Here is a 14,188-nt window from a genome sequence, read left to right as displayed (position 1 = left end):
CCTTTTTATGTTGTAATTTATTTGTCTCTCATGATCTGGTCTCAGAGGTTAAGTCCTTGTCCTCACCACATCTCTCATTAAGATAAAACTTTTTACATGGATTTTTTCTAAGTCTGCACATCACTGTCTAATAAACTTCGACAAATACATGCTGCTCTTGTATTTTCATCTCCCACTCCAGAGGCTGACTTTTTGCTGTTGCTTTTGTTTGTTAAGGATTAACAAAGTTCTTTTTAAGCTGAGTAGAGAAATGCTTGGGATAACTAAGCAGCTCTTAACTAATAATTCTGATAGAAAGGTAAAACAAGTCATCTCTTGTCAACAGGGATTTCCCAGGCTTCCAAAAGGGGCTTGGAATTGTTGGGAATGTGCCATGTGTGGGTAAATATATGTGTATGTGTAAATACACATGTGTGTGCAACTATATGTGTGAAAATATATATACATGCAAATATATGTACATGTAAATATATATGTGTGTATGTATGTGTGTGTGTGTGTGTGTGTGTGTGTGTGTGTGTGTGTGCAATAACAATTTTTTAAAGGAGGCCATGAATTTGAAGAATAAGGACTGAAAGTTTTTGCTGCTGGTTAGTTAACTTGATTTATAAAGTTCAATCAGTTTTATGGAGATTATTCAAATGTTTCCTGAAATTATTTGTGAACCCAAACAAGATACTCTAGAAACACCTCAAAGAGAGATAGAGAGATAGACATTAAATATATTCTTTCACATAAAAATTGAGATAACCGCAGATCAAGTGGAGGGATTAGAAAGAAAGAAAAACAAAAGTAGAGTGAAATCAGCTTACAGGTTCTCAAAAGCCATTTTGCTTGCAAGAGCTACCTATCTGTCCTTAGCTACAGAACTAAGTAATGGGGGAGTCGAGTTTTCCCATCAAAGGAACCTGTGGGTACCACTCTCCTAGAGTGAAGTTGTACTTGTCATGGATCTCTAGCAGAAAAGTTTTCTAAAAATATTTTCATCAGGGAACTAAACCTTGGAGAATCTCCTTCATGGGTTTGGCAGGGGGGTGTGGGTGTGGTTGGCAAGACTCCTGCTTCTGGTCACCTTTTTCCTGGGAACTGTTGACTCTACAGTTCCTCTGCAGGGTTTTTTTATGCAGATTTGTGAATCCATGACTGTAAAAACACCTCCTGCGAAGAATTCGGTTTGACTCCATGTACCCCAGGATGCATCCAACTTTATGCTAAAGACTTCTTCGATGAAATTCTATTAAAAACAAACAAACAAAAAACCCCGAAACCAAAAAATAAACAAAAGCCAATCAAACCCCTCTGCAATTCATGATCCTTAAGAAGTATTTTCAGCATTGTGACACCCCCACTTCCCAGGATGAGAAACGTCTCCCTGGCCCATTCTAAAACTGCAGTAAACTCAGTGATGACCTCATGCAGCACATCAGTCCCACTGAGGCAGCTCTGAGGCCCCCCACTTTATTTTATTCATCTTGTCCCTGCTGCCTTTTCTGAGGTGCCTCAACTACAATGTAGACACACAGTTTCCCCGATCCCAAGAACGCCAGTATAATATGTCCACCTTGAATTGTAACTGTATTTTGTGGAGTGACTTGCTATCTAGAGAAACAGGGACATGTTTAAATAATGACAATTGAAGTCTACCATGGATAATTACTCTTATGCTACAACAGTTAGACCCAGTTCCTCTTACCCAAAGCCATAAACCAATTACAAATTTAATGGGGTGGCAGAATTTAATAAAAAAAAAATCTGGCCAAAAATGTGCTGATTCTGGACTGTATGATGCTACCCTAAAATTAGAAAGTCAATTGAACATCTGAGTGGCTTTTGCTTCAAAACAGACCAGGAGAGAGAAAAGAAAAAATGTCAAGGGAGATAGAAAACACAGAGATGATATTAACGGAGAGGAGGCCCTGAGCGAAGACCCCTACTGTGTACCACCTTGTGGGTGGTGTGGGAGCACTGAGGTTTATGTTGAAGTCTTCAGTCCAACATTATAAACCGCCCCCCTCATTTGTTCTGTCCTCAGTCAAATGCACAGTGAATTCCTTGCCGTGGGTACTATTTTCTTCTGGAACGGCCTCAAGGTTAGTTGTTTTTATGTGACTGTTAGAGAAAGAATTGCTGGTGAATTCATTAACTTGCTTCCTCTGACCTCAGGGTGAAGAAGGTTCACATCTGCCAGTTGATATCCTACATGGCTCGTTTTAATGGCTATTTCCCACTTGGATTTTTATCAGTTGCTGTATGTCAAAACGGTCATCAGCTCCTTGTTTTTATTATGTCTTGGTTGTTGCTAAGAGCTTACTTGAAATTACTCTCATCTATTTGCATGTCTTAAAAAAAAAATCTGAGTTTAGCTAAATGGTATTTGAAGCTGGGTCTGTCTTCCAACATTTCCTTTCTTTGGGCGCCTCACCAATTTTTCATTTACACCATTATTTCTCACAATAAAATTCCACAAGCACTTGCTTGCATCTGGTTCCCTTGGGCTACTCACCATTTGTTCATCCCACGTGACGATCATTATCATCGCCATAATTATCCTCCTCAACAAACCGGCTGTGGTCAGCCACAGGATGCATGCTAAGAGGAAGACTTCACTCTCTGCAACACAGAGATGGCAGGATGCCATGAATGAAGCCCGGAAGAGGGAGTTTGCAAAGCATAACCCTGGCTTATGGCTCTGTCCATGATGTGATGCCTAGGATGGCTCCAAATAGAGCACTTCCTGAACCTTAGTTTCTGCATCCCTAAGCTGAATCTCACTCTGCTCTTCTTATGCTTTCTTGGAAAGTCAATAAATGATGGACAAGTGCTTCAGAGTGGTAAGCATATCCACAGCAGATGAAGCATTCTCCTTTTTCCTATAATCCTCAGCTACTGTTCACATTTCAGCGGCATTTTCGCCATTGCCGGTCCAGGCTTGGAGAGCTATGTCTAGCCATGCCAACACTCCAAATAAAAGTGCAAAGTCCAGCCAAACAGCTGGGGCTTGAGGCAAGCATTCTGCAGCATTACTCATCCGAAAGCTCTGCTTCCCTACTGAAATGATTAGCTACTTGACTAAATTAACTGAATTAACTGCTAGTGTGGGCTATAGGAATATAAATGTTAAATAACTGCAAACAAAAATAGAGAAAGAGATGGGCTGATTTTTACTTTCTCATATAATTGTGCTCAATTGAATTTGTGTCTTAATGATGTGTCTAAGTAAATATACTAAATTTATTACTTTTTCAGAGAACATCAAACAAGTTAAGGCATAATGATATTGAGTAAATTACTTATAATTTAGTGTTTTCTCCACATATTATAGAGGATATGCTCTCTCCTTTTTCTCTCTAGTCAACAGTACTTTTCTTCCTGCATGCTTTCTTTCTTTCCTTCTTTCCTTCCTTCCTTCCTTCCTTCCTTCCTTCCTTCCTTCCTTTATTTTTGGTTTGATTGGGGTTTTGTTGTTTGTTTGTTTTATTTTTCAGGCTCTGCTAGAACTCACAACCCTCCTGCCTCAGACTCTAGATTCTAATAGCCACCAGATTTGCTCTTATTAAAGTCTTTAATCATCTTATCCCAATATGGTGATTACAGGCATACCCTGGAATCCTACACTCAGAAGTGAAAGCAGGAAGTTCAGAAGTTGAAGGTTGTTCTCTGGAGGATAGTACAGCATACATGGCACCTTGTCATAAATTTTTTTTTAATTACCTCATCCTTAACCACTCTTTATTTTCTCTCATGACCAGTAAAACCAAAGGGGAGCAGAGAAAGGTGAGTATGTATATGTATGTATACATGTATATGTATGCATAAATATTTCTAAAATTATTATTAGATTATAGGATATGCATAATATTCAAGATTCTGCAAATATATAGAATTTACATATTAGCAGATTTTTTTCTTTCCTCAAATGGGTCTTAGAAACTGTAATCTCCTCCTCTCTGTATATCTTGAAATTGGTCATAAAGAAATTCTTACCTGCGCTGTCACGTAGTTCGTACTAAGATTCTCATCACTCTCCTTCTCACCTCAGGTCCTTTAAGGAGGAAATCGGCATGGAGAAGTCAGGGCTGACACCAAAGGGCTCTTAGTGTAGCAGGTCTTCCTACCCTGTCCTTGAGGATTAGGTCAACCCACTTTATAACATTTCTTCAAGGTTGTCCACAGTCTTGAGATAACATTTGAAATGTCACAAAAAACAAATCACACTGTAAAACTCTTGAGAAAGCACAGGTGTGGGCTGGAGAGATGGCTCAGGGGTTAAGGGCACTGACTCCTCTTCCAAAGGACCCGGGTTCAATTGCCAGCACCCACATGGAAGCTCACAGCTCCAAGATCTGACACCCTCTCACAGACGTACATGCAGACAAAACATCAATGCACATAAAATAAAAATAAATAAAATTATTTTTAAAAAGAGAGAAAAAGTAGAGGTGTAGTAAAGATTTGGAGGATAAGGTGCGCAGAGCATCAAGCCTTCTCTGAGCTTGTCACACTCTAATCATTGTCATCTGATCAGTAATCTAGATGTTTCCTGAACCCTGTCTTCTTGGATTTCTTCCGTAGACACAATCCTATCACTGGTGGTAAGTTCAGTCTTTAGCTCACTGACCCTCTCCAAGGGTCTCAGGGTGAGAATGGCAGGTCCAACCCTTTAAAACACGGTTGGCCACCCCCCAAAAAACTAACCCTCCTGAGGCTACTAAGGAGCCCACTGAAAGCCATCTCATTACAAGCACAGCTGTTCCAGCCACTCAAGAAATTCTTTTGCAACTCTATAGAAATTCTCATTACTCACACAGGATGATGAACGCTGGAGGAGAACTAAGCCAGAAATCACAGACAGAGAAAAAAATTCTAGAAAACTGGCTAATCTGTGCGCCCGAGTCTTCAGGGAAGTTAATGTATCTGATTTTCTGCTTTGTACCATCCAACCATTCCTGGATTGAAGGAATGGGCTTAGAACCGTCGAGGAGGTAAGTGTGGGAACATATAGAAATATTGTGAGCCCAGTGGCTCTGGAGGTTTGTGAATTACTCATGGCCAAGCATCTACTGCACTACGAAGTCATGTTCCCTAATAATTTTATAAGGCATTGCCTTGGCACCTCTGCTGACAACCAGAACAGAGTAGTAGTCGGGAACAGGAGACTTAGTTATAGCACTACACACACACACACACACACACACACACACACACACACACACACACACAAACTAAAACTTATTTTGGAAAAAAACTTCTATTCAAAACAGACAACATCATTTTCATCAGAAAGACTTCTTTTTTCCCAATAAGTTTGAGGAGTTTGTATTATACTTAGGGGTTGCTCAGGGAAACAGGGCCAGGTTTAGCTTATTGTTGTTTTTTGGTTTTTTGTTTGTTTGTTTGCTTGCTTGGTTTTGGTTTTAGTTTTAGTTCCATTTTTTTGTCATCATACTTTCACTTTCTAATGTCCTGACTAATTGCAACACTAGAAAGTACTCCTCCAAGTCAGTAGCAGAGAATGGGAGTTCCTGCCTTTGGACAAGTCCGTCACTAGCTTCTGAGGTGATGTTCTAGGTTGAGCCAGTGTACCCTAAGTAGTTCATCTCTGTGGCAGTCTGTTGTTTTCTGAGCAACAGTGAAATGCATGCAACAGTCACTGACACTGTACCTTGCTGACTTGAGTACATTAAGATTAGACATTCCTCCTTATCTGCCTATATACAACTTTAACCTAGGCAATAATAATTAGTTCATTTGTGAATTCCTGGTTTCAGTAAGGAAGGGAAAGGAGACCCTTTAATTCCTGCTAAGTGAACAAGAGGTGAGGACTAGTATCACTTCTCTGAAGCTGGGTTGCACTAAGTTAGGTCTACAGCATCTCCCTCTCAGCAGGTGACCAACAGATAGCACATGTGTCTGGAACTCAAAACATCCCACTGGAATTCATCTTTCCAGTCCACTCAGATAGCCTCTTCACCATAAATCCACTTTTGCTGAGAAAAAACACAAAACTAGGTTCTCAAACTGTAACCTAGAGCTATCGCTGTCTCTTCTAGCTCCTTCTCCCTGTTTTAGTTTTTCTGTCATTTCCTTTCTGTCCTTAAAATTCAAGACCCCTCTCTCTGTAGTGTGCTTGTTGTCAATCACGATTACTCCCTACACTGTGCTGTGTCTTACTGTTGAATACTATAACAGACATATGACCCTCTCTTCCCTCTGCAGACATTTACTATGCAATTTCCCTCTTATCCAGCTGCTGTATTAATCCCTTGGATGATCATCTGTTGTCTCCATAATGAAGTCCAGATAATTGAGCATGACAAATATCCTTTCCATCCTGGCTTGTCCTATGGCTCTCATCTCATTTGTCTCCACTTTCTTCCTCCGGTAAATACTGGGCTGTATGTGTGATTACCTCAATCAAGAAACAGGGTGCTATACCACTGACCCATTGCTTTGCTGAACTCTCAGACTTCGGATTATCATAATTCATTCTCATAATAATGATGACTTTGCACCCAGTCTAAGAAACAAGGTCACTAGTTTCCCCCAAGAAGACTTAACTGCACCTTTCCTTCCTTTATCGATGAATGAGCCGTTCATCAGACCTTCCACAGCCACTAAAACACTAAGCTTGCAGTACTGCAAAAATACTATTAGTCATTTGCTGTTAGCTCCTTATGGACAAAAAAATCCCTATTTTTGTTTACCTATATACCTACAGAACCAGGAAAGTATCTTAAAGTTGGTATGTAGTTACTGTTTTCCAAATGGATGGATAGATGGATGGATGGATGGATGAATGGATGGATGAATGGATGGATGGATGAATGGATGGATGAATGGATGAATGGGACAGATAAGATGAGATGCGATGAAGAGAGGGGAGGAGAGGGGAGGCTCGGGAAGCCTAGATTTCCACTCTGATCATCATTTATACTCTAACACTCCTCAAAATGAGAAGTCCTGTATCTTTGAAAGATGGGAAGAGCCCTGAGACTACACAGTATTCCCAGGAGAGTGAAAGCGGCTTCACGCAGACAATGAAACTCACAGCTAGATGTTCATCCCACATGTAACACTCCGACTCACAGTAATGTGATTTACCTGGGTGAGCCAGAAGAAATTATCTAAGGAGAGCAAACAAGCAGATAACTTTTGTTTGCTTAGTTGTATTTACTACCATTTATGGCTTATCAAAACTCCTTATGGTAACTTGGTTAAAGACATAGTCACTACCTATGCATTATGGGGTGAGCCTACAGTCCGTTCTCCTTCTGAGACTGAGACAGGAGGATCATTTGTACTCTGAGGTCTAGAACACATGAGCAACAAGCAAAACTTCATTCATCAATCAAACAAACCCCCTCAAAAAAAAAACAGAAAGAAAAAGAAAAAGAAGAAAGAAGTTGAAAGATAAGAGTTACTAAAATCAAAAGCTAATACAAGGTTATAATACCAATATCCCTGTTTCCCACAGTTTAGCTCTGAGAAAACCTATGAAGTAGACTAGATAGAAAAGAGACCTTAATAGTCCTATATTAGAATGGTGTCAGCCAGCTTGATCTTACAATAACAAAATCTATAATATAAATAACGAATGAGGAGAAAAGACCTTCTCCCCTGAAGCCTACCCCCTCCACAAGCTTTCTTTCTCATAGACTTGGAAGTTCCAGCTTCTGACCAGTTGGCTCTACTGCTTGACTCTATAGTGAGGCAGCACAGCACATCATGGTGGGGTCTAGAGAAAACTGCTCCCCTTATCACCAGAAAGCAAATAAGAATAGCCTGGCTTTCCAGGATCTCCTTGGTAAGAATGCTCCCAGTGACCACAAGACCTCCTAATAGACCTCACTTCTTTTGTTGTTATTAAAGGTTTACTTCATTTTTAATTATGTGTATGCATGTGGGGGGAAGTGTATGTGCAGGTGACTGCACGTGTCAGCGAGGGCCAGAGCTCATGTCAAATGAGGAAGAATGAAAAGCCTGAGAAGCCATTTTTTTTCTTATGAGTTCAGAGTCCTGAAACTCAGGCTCACCTCTCAAGACTCCAGATCTCCTGGGACTAGAGTAGAACTGCAGATGTGAAAAACCAACCAGGACCCTCTGAGGGAATAGGATGTGCTCTTAACTGCTGAGCATCTCTCCAGCCCAGACCCCAGTTCTTAAAGTTTCTGTCTCCTCCCAACAGTGGCACCCTGAGGCCCAAAGTTTTAAAACACTGGCCTTTTGAAAGTAGTCAAGATCCAACATAATATAGAAACTAATAAAGTGACTATAAATTCCCATTGACACATGAACGGGACAAATGTATCTCACTGTACATCTTTTTTTTTTTACTAGGCCTTATTTAGAGAAAATGTAACAGGGATCTTTGTATTACTTTCTTCCATGTTGATAGTTTTGTTACTCATATTTAGTATATGAGTTATTTTTAAAGGTCACACAGTTTCTGAGTCCTGGTTAAGAGTGCCAGAATTCAATGCCATTTCTCTTTTGCTCACTTTCATCCCTCCTTCCAACTTCCCACCTCTTCTAAATTATATAAATAAATACTGTCAATCTCTCATCTTTTGTCCTGTGACATAGCCTTTATTGACTGTTATCAAAACCAAAGCTCCATGCCAAGTTAAGGAAAATGACATGTGTGGGAAGACATTTTTTTTTCTTATGAGTTCAGAGCATCTTGAAACTCAAGGTCACTTTTTAAGATAATGTGAATTTGAAAAACATTGTAAGGTACAAAAAAGTGAGGAACACTGACCTTCTAGCCAGCTCTTGCTGACATTTGCTCCCACTTTCACGTACACCCACCTGCACACACACCCCTATCTCTTACACACACATACACACACACTTAAAAATGAAGTAAGCCTTTAATAAGAACAAAAGAAGTGGGGTCTAGTAGGAGGTCACCGGGAGCTTGGAGGTCTGACCTTAAGTTCTTCTGTTCTTTCTTCATCCCAGACTCTCAGAACATCTCTGTGGGCCTTAGAAAATTTTTTACCAGGAGATCAGCAGTATTTCCATATACCACTGGGACACATAAACTTCAATAACTGCCACACGTAATGAAATCAAAAATATATATTTTTAGTCTGCAGGCTTTTGCAGTACATGAGGCACATTCTCATCTACTGAAGGTAAGTTTAAAATTCATAAAGAGCTATGTTTCCGAAGCTGCACCATGATAACTTTCCAGATGAAACAGGAGTCCATTAGGGCAACAACCGACACAGTCGGAGGGTGGATGTACACTGCACCTGAGGCCGCATGTTTGTGGTAAGAAAATGAAAGAAGTCTGTAGTAACAGCAATGATAAAGGTCAGATGAAATGAAAAAGCAGTGTGATCTGCTTATGAATTTGTGTGTGCATGTGTGTGCTGTGTGTGTGTGTGTAAGATGGTGTGTACATATGTGTGTTTTTAATAATCCAGGACCTTGCACATGCAAAACAAGAACTCTAGCCCTTATCAGGACCCTATTCTTTTTATTCCATAGAATTTAAGCCAGACAGCTTACTGAATGTTGGGCAACAAAACAAAAAATACTAGGACATGATACTAGGCCTAAAGAATAACAACAAAAACTCTTAAAGGAACATGGGTAAAGCAGAATTTTGTTCCTAAAGTTTGTGAGATAGAACTGCAGCCCTGCCCCTAATCCTGAGTGGTTTGTTGCACTGGCTCATTTGCTACTCACAGTTCTTTGTGGGGCTGGGGTGTGTGGGCATGGTAAGTAACTCAGCAAATGAGGCAACAGAACAGTCAGAATACTTAGCAGGGCTCCAAAGCCGGTGAACAGAGAGCCAGGGTGGAACATTTCCTTAACAGGATGTTGATAACAGAAGCATCCCCCTGCTTCTCATGGACAGAACTGAAAAAGGCCACAGGGATCCCTGCAAGCCAGAAAGACGCAGGTTCCCAAATGGGAGAATGATATAGCAAGATCTCGCTTTTAAGTTGAATATAGAATCTCAAAACCATACCTAGTGAAATCTCCATTCTGTGCTTAATAATGTTGAGAACACATCAGTTCTCTAAGTAGGCCATCCCCTTTCTAAGGTTTTCCCATGAAAAACCTTCCCAGAGGTGCCTAAAGGACCATATTACTGATGTTCATCGGGGCTTTGGAGGGAAAAGCAAACTATCCAATGACTAAACAGGCACTGAAGGAAGAACACAAAATAGAAGTTGCCTGCCCATGAGGGAATGTAGAACACAGAATAAGTCTCAGGACTCCATGACAAACTTAAAGAGTAACTGAAACAGAACAGGTAGTAAGTATAAAGTCTGTGCAGTTTACATGATCTACAAAGGAGCTGTCCATTTCACCTGCACATGGACAAGCACACATGCAGGTACCTGCTGGAGATAAATTAGTAAAGCATGGTTTCAATATACAGAATGTTTAGATACTTATGAAAGTCCTGGGTATAAAGCATCATTTTTAAACTGGATAAAATGCCAACAATAATGCACAGAGTTTCTTGACTGCTTACTATTTCCCATATACTTTTTCCAAGAAATTTAGAACTATTAGCTAACAGTGATAAGTCTGGGGATACTGTCATTCTATTTTTGTTAATGAGGAAACTCTGGGCCATTGAGAGTTAAGTATGTCGCCTTAGTCACAGGAATTGTAGATGTTGAACATGGATTCAGATCCCGCAGTTTAACTCCATAACAAATGCTCTTGGTTTTTGTAGGCACACGATAAGGATAGCCTTACCATACATATACATTAAAATCCTGAAATCTGTGCTGTATTGAGTCAGAAAATATCTCTTAAAAGTTAACATATAGTGGGCTCTTAAAATTTTTGGAAGTGGGAGGGGCAATGTCAGAAACTCAAGTCTACATTTGTAAGCCATTGAACGTCTGGAAGAGCATCCTAGCAAAGACAGTAGGATGACTCCTCGCTTCTGATTGACCTTATAGTCAGTTGATTTTAGTTGGAAAATGAGGGATTTTAGAAAGTCAGTAGACTTAAAGAAGGGTCGGATCATATACCGCTTCTACCACTGTGCTAAGTATTTTCACTCTACCACCTAACCTTTAAGGAAGTTATCAGTTGACTCACATTTCAGACATGACAACTGAGGCACAGTAAAGCCAAGTAGTCTCTTGCCAGCACTGTCCTGTGTGCAGAGCTGAGAAGGAACCCATCCCGCTCCAAGCCCAGTGTCCCCCGAACTGGATCATCTCTGAGAGCAGCAGGGCGACCTTCCGGATCTCTGTGTGCTGGTGTTGCCACCTTCAGAGTGGCAGTGTACCCATGCAATACATAAATAAATAACTGGTTTTACTAGACCACCATGTCTCCACCTTGTAGAATTACAGTGACTACCGCAGGCATCGGCATGATCACTCAAGGTTGAGGAAAACGAATTTTCAATCTTGACTTGTTGCTTTTATTTTTCAATACAAATACCAACTCGTATGTGTGTTTGTGTGTCTGTGTGTCTTTGTCTATTAGTATGTGTGTGTATGTGTATAAGTATGTGTGTCTCTGTGGGTGACTCAGTGTTATGAGTATGTGTGTGTGTGGGTGTTTGTGTGACTGTGTGAATGAATAGGTGTGTCTGTGTATATGTGTGTATGTGTGTCTCTGTGTGTATTAGTTTGTGTGTGTGTGTGTGTCTGTGTGCTTATGAGTATGTATGTCTGTGTAGGTGTTTGTATATCTGTATGTATGAATATATGTGTATGTGAGTATGTGTATGTGTTTATGTGTTTATAAGTATGTGTGTCTTTATCTCACTGTGTGTCTGTGCTTATGAGTATGGGTGTCTGTGTGGTCATTTGTGTGCATGTGTGTCTGTGTGTATGAGTATGTGTGTCTGTGTGTGTCTGTGTTGGTATACCTGTCTGTGTGTGCCTATGTTATGAATATGTATGTCTATGTGTATGAGTATGTGTGTCTGTGTGTATGAGTGTCTGTCTGTGTGTATGAGTATGTGTCTGTGTGTTGGTATACCTGTCTGTGTGTGCATCTGTGTGTATCTCTGTGTGTGTGTGTGTGTGTGTGTGTGTGTGTGTGTGCGCGCGTGTGCACATGGATCTGTACATGTGAACATGTGCATACAGATGCCAGAGTTCAACCTTGGGTATTGTTCCTGAGGAGCTCTCTGCCTTTCTTGGCTTTTGATTTTTAAGATTTATTTAGTTATTGTATGTATGTGTATGCGTGTTTTGCCTACGTGTCTGTATGTACACTAAGTACATACTTGCTCCCCACAGAGGCCAGAAGAGGACATTTAATTTCTTAAAACTGGGCTTATAGAAGGTTCTGAACTACCATGCGGGTGCTAGGAACCGAACAAGAGGTCCCTGCAAAAAACATCATGTAGCTATCAGCTGAGCCTTGTCTCTAGTCCTTGGCTTTTTGTTTGTTTTCTCTGAGACAATGTTTTACATTGGGCTAACGCTCACCAACTCAGCTACATTGATTGATGAGGAAGCACCAAGTTCCTCCTGTCTCCACCTGCCCAGCACCGGGATTGCAAGTGTGTGCCAGTTTTTCATGCGGATTCTGGGCTTGAACCAAGCTCCTCATGTTTGGAAAGCCAGAGCTTTACCAACTGAGCTGTTTCTCCAGCCAAGGTTTCAAGCTTTTCTCATACTCATTTGAAACTGAAAAATCTCTGCAGTGATGCATGGGGTTTCCCTTCTCTTAAACTTGTTTGAAAGCGACAACCTTTCTATTTATTTTTCTTTCTGTTTTCCCTCTTGTCTGAAATGAGTGGGTTTTGAAACACCGCGACACACATTCCCTGACACTTCAACTTTCGTTTCCCCTGGGCTCTACCTCCCAACCTAACAAATGCAGATTCCATTTCTCCATTCCCCTAGCATTAATCTGCCTTGGCTTAGAAGATGAGAGCTCCTATGACACCTGAAGGGGAGCAGAATGGGAAATAGACACTTGTGAATATTTATCAAAACCCATTAATTTTTGTTACCTTAGAAGATGAAGAATAGTGGGAGAGGAAGACCTTCTGAGCCAGGCATACCAAATGGGAAGGCCAGGTCCTCTGTCTACAAATGGAGTGGGTTTGGACTGTGTGTGTGTGTGTGTGTGTGTGTGTGTGTGTGTGTGTGTGTGTATGTGTGTGTGTGTGTGTATACTGGGAGTGAGGAGCATGCAAGCCACAGTGTGTTTGTAGAGATCAGAAAACAGCCTTTGGAGTACACTGTCTCCTCCCATCTTTATGTGAGCTCTGGCAATGGAGCTCAGATTTTTAGGCTGACCCAGCAACCACCTTTGTATGGGGAGCCATCTCTCTGGCCCCGTTCTGTGCCTTTAGATGGAGGCTTTTGGACTTTTAAGTGATGTTTTCACTCTCTTTTGGAATAATATGTGGGTGATGCCTTTGGCATGGTGGCTGGGATACTGTTAATGGAGGAAGAGTAGGGAAGCCCTGTGACTGGCTTCAGGAGTGGCTAAAGGAAGCACCCAGGTCACACTGGACATGCTCTAAAAAAGCCGTATCAGCTCTTGAGGGACAGTGACTTCCCAAGGCCATCTTGTCATTTCTAGACTGAGCAGGCTTCTTGCTTTGCTCACTCCCAGTTAATGCTTCTCTCCAGCCTAATATTTGCAGATCCCAAAAGCATTCGTTTTCCTGGTTTAACTCTTCACACACACAATTATTTTTGTTCTATTAATGGTGGATTTTTTTCCCAGTCTTTTCTACACCCAAGATCTATTTCAACTCTGAAATGTATTCTGATAAGCCTCTGTGCTTACGCTTTCTCCCCAGTTTCTATTATGAACACACAGTCAGCATTAGGGGGTTAGAAAAAAGCTCCTAGGGATTATTTTTAGCTGCTGATTCCTTTGCAACCTTGACTTCTTCATGCTTTATGTAATTAACTTATCAGAAGAAGGGAGATGTTGAAAGCCATTTCCTCTGAGTACCACAGATGCTGCAAAGGTGTTGCAAGAAGTCGCAGCAGTACGAAGGGTATTGCTGAGCTTGGCTTTATTAGAAAGCAAAATAAACAGCGTGCTGCATGCTGACTTCACCCTCATTAAACATTCATACTGGAAACGCTTACCTTGTGACAGCCAAGATGTTATCCTTTGCAGAAAGAGAGGGGGAAAACAGAATCCCTAGGCCAATACACTGCAGCTTGTGTTCCATGGCTTGGGAAAAGCAGTGTTATGGAAGAGCTTTTAATATGCCAGT

The sequence above is a fragment of the Acomys minous genome, assembly GCF_964271855.1.
Source record: "Acomys minous genome assembly, chromosome: 4".
Taxonomy (NCBI): Eukaryota; Metazoa; Chordata; class Mammalia; order Rodentia; family Muridae; genus Acomys; species Acomys minous.
Note: the sequence above shows the minus strand (reverse complement) of the source record.